Source organism: Lepidochelys kempii, chromosome 7 (genome assembly GCF_965140285.1).
Source record: "Lepidochelys kempii isolate rLepKem1 chromosome 7, rLepKem1.hap1, whole genome shotgun sequence".
Classification (NCBI taxonomy): Eukaryota; Metazoa; Chordata; order Testudines; family Cheloniidae; genus Lepidochelys; species Lepidochelys kempii.
In genome coordinates, this window is record NC_136386.1 from 56,862,564 (window position 1) to 56,872,428 (window position 9,865).

A 9,865-nucleotide genomic window follows, 5' to 3' on the forward strand; every position below is an offset into this window, starting at 1 on the left:
TTGCCAGTAACTGTATGACCTCATTTTGAATTGTTTTTCCAAGGTAGTGGTGTGTGTACATTTCTTGGGTGTTAGGGGCTTATTCCTTCACCCACTCACTTCCCTGGTCCTTCTTGCATGAACAGAGAGCAACAATACCCGAAGTCCAAAGGTGCAAACAAACAATTTGATGTTTATTGGGGTGAACTTCCAGCAAGCATGATTCCAGTTTCTTTCCTTAGTGTCCCCCTTCCCAGCTCTGACACCACAGAGCCTTACCTGTGTCCCTGTTCCCATTCTCCCCCCCCCTTAGCAAAACATGATTCCAATTTCCCCACCCCCATTCCCTGTTCCCATTCCCCACCACCCACCCACACACTTCCTGATTGACTGCAGACTATATAGTAAAACTTGAGTTCTGCTTAGCTATACCGTAACCAATTATTTTACTGAAATTTAACTAACCAATCCTAACATATTGTATCATGATTATTTAACCAATTATATCTCACCACCTTAATTAGTTTACACCCAGCAAAATTAATTATACAGCAGACAGAAACAATCACAGAACCAGACAGAGACCATGCAAATAAACAATAGCAAAGTGGGAACTATAATAACAAAACAATACAAAAGTGAGGATTTCACATCCCAGCTATTGATTAGTGAGTTCTTGCCAGACAAGATGCTAAGACCCTTGCTAAGTTGTTCCAATGGATAATTACCCTCACTGTTAAAAAATTACACCTTATTTCCAGTGTGAATATGTCTAGCTTCAGCTTCCAGCCATTGGATAATATTATACCTTTCTCTGCTAGTTTGAAGAGCAATCCAATATTTTTTCAAATATTTTCAAATATTTGTTCCCTATGTAGGTAGCTATAAACTGTGATCAAGTTGCCCCTTAACTTTCTCTTTGCTAAGCTAAAAATATTCAGCTCCTTCAGTCTATTACTATAAGGCATGTTTTCTAACCATTTAATCAGTCTCATGGCTCTACTCTGAATCATCTCTAATTCATCAACATCCTTCTTGAGTTGTGGACACCAGAACTGGATGCAATGTTACAGCGATGGTCACACCAGTGCCAAATAGAGGTAAAATAATCTCTCTACTCCTACTCAAGATTCCCCTATCTGTACATCCAAGAATCGCATGAGCTCTTTTGGCTACTGGGAGCTAACGTTGAGCTGATTATCCACCACAACTCCCAAATCGACCAGCTTGGCTTAACAGTGAAATCCTTGCTGATCTTAAACACAAAAAAGAGGCTTACAAGAAGTGGAAGATTGGACAAATGACCAGGGATGAGTATATAAATATTGCTCGGGCATGTAGGAATGGAATCAGGAAGGCTAAATCACACCTGGAGTTGCAGGAGTAGCGAGGGATGTTAAGAGTAACAAGAAGGGTTTCTTCAGGTATGTTGGCAATAAGAAGAAAGCCAAGAAAAGTGTGGGCCCCTTACTAAATGAGGGAGGCAACCTAGTGACAGATGATGTGGAAAAAGCTAACGTACTCAATGCTTATTTTTCCCTCTGTCTTCATGAACAAGGTCAGCTCCCAGACTACTGCACTGGGCAGCACTGCATGGGGAGGAGGTAGCCAGCCCTCTGTGAAGGAAGAAGTGGTTCGGGACTATTTAGAAAAACTGGACATGCACAAGTCCATGGGGCCAGATGCGTTGCATCCGAGAGTGCTAAAGGAATTGGCGGATGTGATTGCAGAGCCATTGGCCATTATCTTTGAAAACTCATGGCGATTGGGGGAAGTCCCGGAAGATTGGAAAAAGGCTAATGTAGTGCCCATCTTTAAAAAAGGGAAGAAGGATGATCCTGGGAACTACAGGCCGGTCAGCCTCACTTCAGTCCCCGGAAAAATCATGGAGCATGTCCTCAAGGAATCAATTCTGAAGCACTTAGATGAGAGGAAAGTGATCAGGAACAGTCAGCATGGATTCACCAAGGGAAAGTCATGCCTGGGACTAATCTAATTGCCTTCTATGATGAGATAACTGGTTCTGTGGATGAAGGGAAAGCAGTGGACGTGTTATTCCTCGACTGTAGCAAAGCTTTTGACATGGTCTGTCACAGTATTCTTGTCAGCAAGTTAAAGAAGTATGGGCTGGATGGATGCACTACAAGGTGGGTAGAAAGTTGGCTAGATTGTCAGGCTCAACGGGTAGTGATCAATGGCTTCATGTCTAGTTGGCAGCCGGTATCTAGCGGAGTGCCCCAAGGGTCGGTCCTGGGACCGGTTTTGTTCAATATCTTCATTAATGATTTGGAGGATGATGTGGATTGCACCCTCAACAAGTTTGCGGATGACACTAAACTGGGAGGAGAGGTAGATATGCTGGAGGGTAGGGATAGGATACACAGGGACCTAGACAAATTGGAGGATTGGGCCAAAAGAAATCTGATGAGGTTCAACAAGGACAAGTGCAGAGTCCTGCACTTAGGACGGAAGAATCCAATGCCCCGCTACAGACTAGGGACCGAATGGCTAGGCAGCAGTTCTGCAGAGAAGGACCCAGGGGTGACAGTGGATGAGAAGCTGGATACGAGTCAACAGTGTGCCCTTGTTGCCAAGAAGGCCAATGGCATTTTGGGCTGTATAAGTAGGGGCATTGCCAGCAGACTGAGGGACGTGATCGTTCCCCTCTATTCGACATTGGTGAGGCCTCATCTGGAGTACTGTGTCCAGTTTTGGGCCCCACACTACAAGAAGGATGTGGAGAAATTGGAGAGAGTCCAATGAAGGGCAACAAAAATGATTAGGGGTCTGGAACACATGACTTATGAGGAGAGGCTGAGGGAACTGGGATTGTTTAGTCTATGGAAGAGAAGAATGAGGGGGGATTTGATAGCTGCTTTTAACTACCTGAAAAGTGGATCCAAAGAGGATGGCTCTAGACTATTCTCAGTGATAGCAGATGACAGGACAAGGAGTAATGGTCTCAAGTTGCAGTGGGGGAGGTTTAGGTTGGATATTAGAAAAAACTTTTTCACTAGGAGGGTGGTGAAACACTGGAATGCGTTACCTAGGGAGGTGGTGGAATCCCCTTCCTTAGAAGTTTTTAAGGTCAGGCTTGACAAAGCCCTGGCTGGGATGATTTAGTTGGGATTGGTCTTGCTCTGGGCAGGGGGTTGGACTAGATGGCCTCCAGAGGTCCCTTCCAACTCTGTTATTCTATGATTCTATGAAATCTTTTTCAGAGTCACTGCTTCCCAAGATAGAGTCCCCCAGCCTGTAAGTGTGGCCTACGTTATTTGTTCCTAGATGTATACATTCACATTTAACCATATTGAAACATATATTGTTTGATTGGGCCCAATTTACCAAGCAATCCAGATTGCTTTGTGTCAGTGACCTGTCCTCTTCATTATTTACCTCTCCTCCAAACTTTATCTGTGACGATTATAAGTTTTCTTCCAGGTCATTGATAACAGTTAAATAGCATAGGGCCGACAACCAATACCTGCGGAACCCCACTAAAAACACACCCACTCAATGATCATTCTCCATTTACAATTCTCCATCTCCAGTATGACCTTCTTCCTCAATTGTGGGATTGTAGTTTTTTGGGCATCTATAAAGGTTTTTCTTAAATGATTCCTATTATTCACATTTTTCAGATTAAATTCTTCCTCCCCGCTGATTTGACTCATAATTGTTTTCAGCTTTGTAAAATTAGCCCCTTTAAAGCACCAGCTATTTATATGACTGGCCTGAACTTTATTCAGCTTGCACATTATAAATGCGATCAAGTCATGATCACTTGTACCTAAGCTACCATTAATTTTTACTTCTGTGATCAGTTTATCTGTCTTTATCTGTCAAGATGAGAGTCTAATATAGAATTCCTCCATGTTGGATGCAACATTTTTTGAGTTAGGAAATTGTCATCTCTATCATTAAGAAATTCCAAGGATGTTTTAGTACTGGCAGCATAAATTGAACAAACTGAAGTCCAAATGCTGATGCTGCTTTTCTTCTTACACATTACACATAGGAGTGCAAGGAGCTCTTTCCCTGGTGTGATTTGATGGCCTGTAGCAGACACCAATTAATACCCCATCCTTTCTCTGTTAAGACACTGATATGTAAGCATTCAAGATGATTTTCTTCTGAGTTGTCAGTGACTTGGAAACAAGTAATGCCATTTTTGATATACCATGCCACTCCCCTTCCCCCTTTGCCCACTCAGTCCTTCCTAAATAGGTTATAACCAGTGATTTTAGCATTCCAGTCATGCAAATCATTCCACCAGGTTTCAGTAAAACCAACTAGATTAAATTTCTGCTCATAAATGAGCAAATCCAATTCCTCTTGGCCATTACCCAGGTTCCTAGCATCTGTGTATAAGCAACTCAAGAATTTCTTCTCTGTGTCCTTTGGTTCTTTGATGAATGTTGTTCTCAAAATATAGATTTTGTGCTAAATAAGTGCTCACATCTTTCCTCTATTTATCCTCCCCTTTTGTTGTTAGTTTAACACCCTCCAGACTACTCTAGCCAGCCAGTACCTGAGAAGATTGGTCCCCCTTCTGATGAGGTGGAGGCCATCCAAATTATACAGCCCCTTCTCCCCATAGAAGGTGGACCAATGTTCCACACAAATCCAAACCTTCCACTCTCCACCACTTACCTAGCCAGCGGTTCACTTCCAGAATCTTTGGCCTTGTATCTTCACTTGTTCTCAAAACAGGGAGCATCTTGAAGGAGATTGCTTGGACACTCTTCTTCATTAGCACACTTCTGAATTCCCTGAAGTCCTGTACCACCCATAGCATGAGGAAGGTAAGCTGGAAATTAAGGGGGAATGTGAAGAGAAAATAGCCACAGCTTTAAAAATCAAAATCAAACAAGCACATGCATAAGTATTGGCAGGATCAAGCCCAAGTGAAACGGGCTGTGCTTGCAGGGGTGTGACATTCCCCATGGTACAATCTGGACTGGTAGGTAGCTGTGTCCCCTCAGTTCTCCAACCTGGGGTGCCTTTTACACTGCTTTGCTGTGAGAGCAACCACTCCTGGTGTGAGTTTCCCAAACACTCCAATCCAAACACACTGATTTAGATAAAACAATACGAGAAGTTTATTAACTACAGAAAGATTCATTACTGGTAATCACTTAAAATCAGGCATAAAAGTCAGAATTGGTTACAAGAAAATAAAAGTAAATGCAACTAATGCCTAACTTAAAAAGCTAAGTGAATACAAAGCAAAAGTCTATCTCACCACATCTTCATCAGCCTTACTGGCTGGATTCCTTTCTGCCAGGATCCCTTCCTCAGTCCAAATCTGTTTCTTTGTTCCTCAGGTGTTGTGGCTGCCATGGGTAGAGAGAAAATGAGGAATCACTTGGTGTTTTCCCTCTTCTTTGATAATCATCACCTGCTGGGGTTCGGGAGACAGAAAGTCTATGGGGACAGGAACCACCAGCTGTTCTTTGCCAAGATGTAAATTTCTCATTCACACCCTTTTTCCTGCCAAAGAATGGCCACTTAACAAGATACTGGTCCATTTGATTTCATTGACACTTGCCAAGGTGTCAATTTGCCCTTTGTTTCTGAGGAACTGGTTTGTGGCTGCTTTTCTAAACTTGGAACATGTCTCAGTAATGTCATACAGTAGAATTTCATAACTTTATATACAGTATTACCACACATATTTTACCAGGACAATAATGATCAGCGCATTATGAGTTTTCAAATGATACCTCACAAGGCAGACTTTGTACAAAATTTATCATAGTCTTGTAAAAGAGGTGAATATAGGGGTACAGACTGCCACAAGGGTTTTTAACTTTGCCTATCCTCTGGAAAGTTTAAAGTGGGGCTGTTTTCTGAAATATCCTGAGGTCCCATGAAGGATTTCTGTTGGGACAATTACAGGCACTGGCTTTCTCCTTTCCCTGGGGGTGTTCAATCTCCACTATGCCCCACACTCCACCTCACCACTCCACCCCGCCCTGTCTCTTCCCACCCCTGCTCCACTCCAGGCTCCGCCTCCATTCCACTCCTTCCCTCAAGGCTCCACCCCCGCTCCGCCTCTTCCCATCCCACTCTGCCCGTGCCTCACCTCTTCTGCCCAGTTTTGCCCCCTCCCCCTACCTCTGGCACACCACCAAACAGCTGATCGTGGTGAGTGGGAGGCACTGGGAGGGAGGGGAAGGAGTTGATTGGTGGGGTTGACAGAGGGCAGGAGGTGCTGAAGGGGGGGGGGCGGAGGAGCTGGCTGCTGATAGGGTGCTAAGCACCCACAATTTTTTTTTTCAGCATAGGAGTCAGCACCTATGGGGACAGTCTTTGATCTGACATTCCCTCCACTTGCCAATACATCCAATATTTTCTACTGAAAATATCTTTGTAAATTTAAAGGGCTAGACTGTGGCTCTAAGACACAGCCCTGCCTCGTGGGGAGCTATGGAAATGAGCACTGAGATTCCTTGGGGCGTGGCTGGTGTACCACCTTGAAAGGTACGTCTGCACTGCGTATGGTGGCATGTAGGGTACAGACACTGCATGCCGCCCTAGCATGGGTAGAAATAGCAGGGTAGATGGTGACACACTGTTTCGGTGAGTAAAGACACACCAGAACCCTATGGTATATACCTGACATGGCTCTCCAAGAAGTGCCTCCCACGTCTACACTGCTGTTTTTAGCGGTAGTGTCCCGCTGGTGGAGCCTTTCTCCATTGCAGCAGGGAGCTGCCAGTGTCTTTCCCCACTGCACAGAAAGACGGCAGCAGGGAGCCTGTCCCGCTCCCACTGCTAGAGCCTTTCACTGCTCCATGTCGCTACACACCACCATGTGGACACAGCCTGCTCTTTGCTGCAGTGCATAGCTACACACACCCTACACACCACTGCCAATGTGTGCTGTGTAGGTGTAGGGTAAGTTTGTGGAACTTGCCTCCTGCTAGACCTCTTTGCAGATGCCACTAGCCTTGTGGGCTTCTCACGCTCTCTGGGCCCTGTTCTCGCACTCATGGGGAAAAGTCAATGGGAGTTGCTCTCTTGTGTCCAGGGACCTCCTCTGTCCCAGGGGAGAGACTACCTGTGTCCTCAACTTCCACCACCACCCCAACTTGCACCCCCAGCACAGGCACTGCCTGGACCTGTGTCCACATGCTTCCTCTGTCAATCACTGGAAATTGCATTTAGTTTCCAGAGAGGTGTGAACTTAAGAGCAACCCCACAATAATAAGTAGTGAGGCACACTGACGGTAAGGCTTGCTGGTCCACAATTCTTAAGATCACCTTTGGGTAAAGGAGTTGCCGTTAGCGTTGGATCATGTGTTCTTGTAAGCAGTGCGTACACACTCAACGTCCTAAAAGTCGAACAACCCACATAAGCATTGTAAAGTTAATGTCGGATACAAAGTAAGTAAATAATTAAAAATTGTTCCCATAAAAGTGCAAGGGCAGGAGATGGAGCAGGTACTTTGTTTTAGAGGCAGAATTTATGAAAGGTCTCGTGCTAATAAATTCATATACATAGCCAGGAGGAGCATGGCCAGACACCAGCAAGATAGGAAGGAAGCAGATTCCCACAGTGTCCCAGAGACCCTGCCTTTCAGATGCTCTGCCCTGGCAGTCTGTTTAAGGAACTGCTGTGATCAGCTACTTTGGGATTCAGCCAGGTTGTCCCTGGCTTAGATAAATGCCGTTGATTGTTCTCTTCCTGGACTGGCAACTTGCTTTGTGACAGAGCAATAAGTTCCACACAAGAAGAGTGCTAACTCCAGACTCGGCCAGTCAGCGTGAATGAGAGCCAGGCTTTCTCATGTAACAGTCTGACATGGTGAGTGAGAATAATTCCGTTTCTCTCGGGGTTTTTGCATTGCAGGCTGATCGATCGGAAAGGCACAGAAAATGAAAGAGGATTTAAGAGACAGGCACGCCCTGCTGTTTGTTCAAAGATTCCTTACCAGTGTTTGCCCGCTTGCTCCTCGTCTTGATACCTGACTGACCATTGAATTCTCTCACACAGGTCCTCCTTTTGTTCTTTTTAAAAAAAGAGATTTCCCAGACACTGATATTTTAAAGATCTGGTAAAACATATGCATTGTCAGGCGGCTTTCACCTCGGTCATTTTAGTTCTCCAAAGGAATGACAGAGCATTTTCTTCCTGTAAGCGCAATAGCTGAGCAGACAGAGCAAGGTAGCTACGCTGTTCATCCCGTTATGTCTTTTTTCTTCCTTAAGTTTGTTTGTTTCAGTTCTGCACATCTGGGTGTTTCGAGCTCCTCTCCAGAGTTTAGTGCCTGTGCCCTATGCCCCTGTATGATGACTTCAGTGGAGTTATAGCAGGGATGAATATTGGGCTCCTGGGGTTGTGCAGTTCCACTTGCCCTGAGAAGATTTCCCACCCTGCAGGGTGAATGCCATTGAATCACACGGGGTTCCTGTTTAAAAATGGAAGGGAGAGGAAGAAAAGGAACTTTTTCTCTGCATGATGGGGAACTTCACCCCAGGGCTGACCAAATCGCAGAACAAATCCTTTTTGCTTCCTTTTGTTTCCTTTCCTTTTACATCATTCAGGGAATCTCATCTGAATTCACCAAATAGTATTTCCCCGGCTATGGAGCAGGGCAGATACAACAAAATATGTGTCAAATGCCTGTCAAACTGAACTTAATAGATTCATGGATTCGATTTGACCAGCTCTGCTAGCTGCTTCTCCCTGGATTTATTTTACCTTCTTTCAGTTCCTTCCCCTCCCCACAAAACCAGAATCTCTCTGCATATGCAGCATATCTCTAACTTATTCTGTCCACCTCACTCTGTTGTTATTATTATGGTAGCAGCTAGAGGCTCCATGCAATATCAGAATTCCATGATGCTGGACACCATACAGGCATGGAGTGTATCGTTTAAACAGATGAGAGAGACAAAGGACAGGAGGAAGGGAATAACATCATTTTACTGCTGGAACACTGAGGCACGAAGCAATTAAGTGACTTGCCCAAGAAGTCTGTGGCAGAGCTAGGAACTGAATCATGTCTCCTGAGTCCCAGTCTCATGCCTTAACCGCAAGACCATCTTTCCTCCATCTCATTCAGTCGCAGGCATTAGACATGCACATCTGAACGTGTGTTAATTGCATGTACCTTATTCTGACCCTGTACCTCACCTATGCGTTTAGTTCCTGGAAACTTTTGCAAATCCCATAAAGTGTAGAGTGATTCATCAAGAAAGAAGAAGTGAAATAAATTAATTAAGCCTCAGAGAAGAGAGAGAGATAAAAATCAGGAACCAAGCGTACCCTGGTCAGCCGTCCAGAGGGTTGCGATGCACAGCTCAGGGGCTGTGCAATGTGGGGTAGAGAGAGAGAACACACATTTCTGACCCAGGTATGGAGAGATTCTGTGCATATGTTTCGCCAAGTATTGCTAGCAGCTGCCTGGAGCCCCAGCGGCACCAGCTCTCCTAGAGTTAGCTGCCCTAGTATTAGTAAGAGAAAAGGCTAACGTAGACACAACCGAAGCTTCCTGGTGCCACCTTAGACTGTGAGCACTTGGGGTCAGGGACTGTCTGGGTGTCGCTTATTTGTACAGTGCCTGGAGCAATGGGGCCCTGATCCCTGACTGGCATCCACAAGCTCCATCACAACACAAATAATAATGATGATTACAGAAAAGCCTGGGAATGGCTTATGGTTTTCAGTGCCCCTTCTCTGGCTGGCTCACTGCATCCCTGCCTGAGTACAGATACCCCTCTGCTCTTTAGTCAGCAGCAGCTGAAGCTAACACACTAGGCAGCCAGCAGTTCGTTTGGGTACCTCTCCCTCCAGGCCTGGAAACAATTCAGTCTTTAAGGAGTTAAGTGTTTTAATCTATTGCAGGGACAGAGAAATTGGTCAGGTTATTAAACT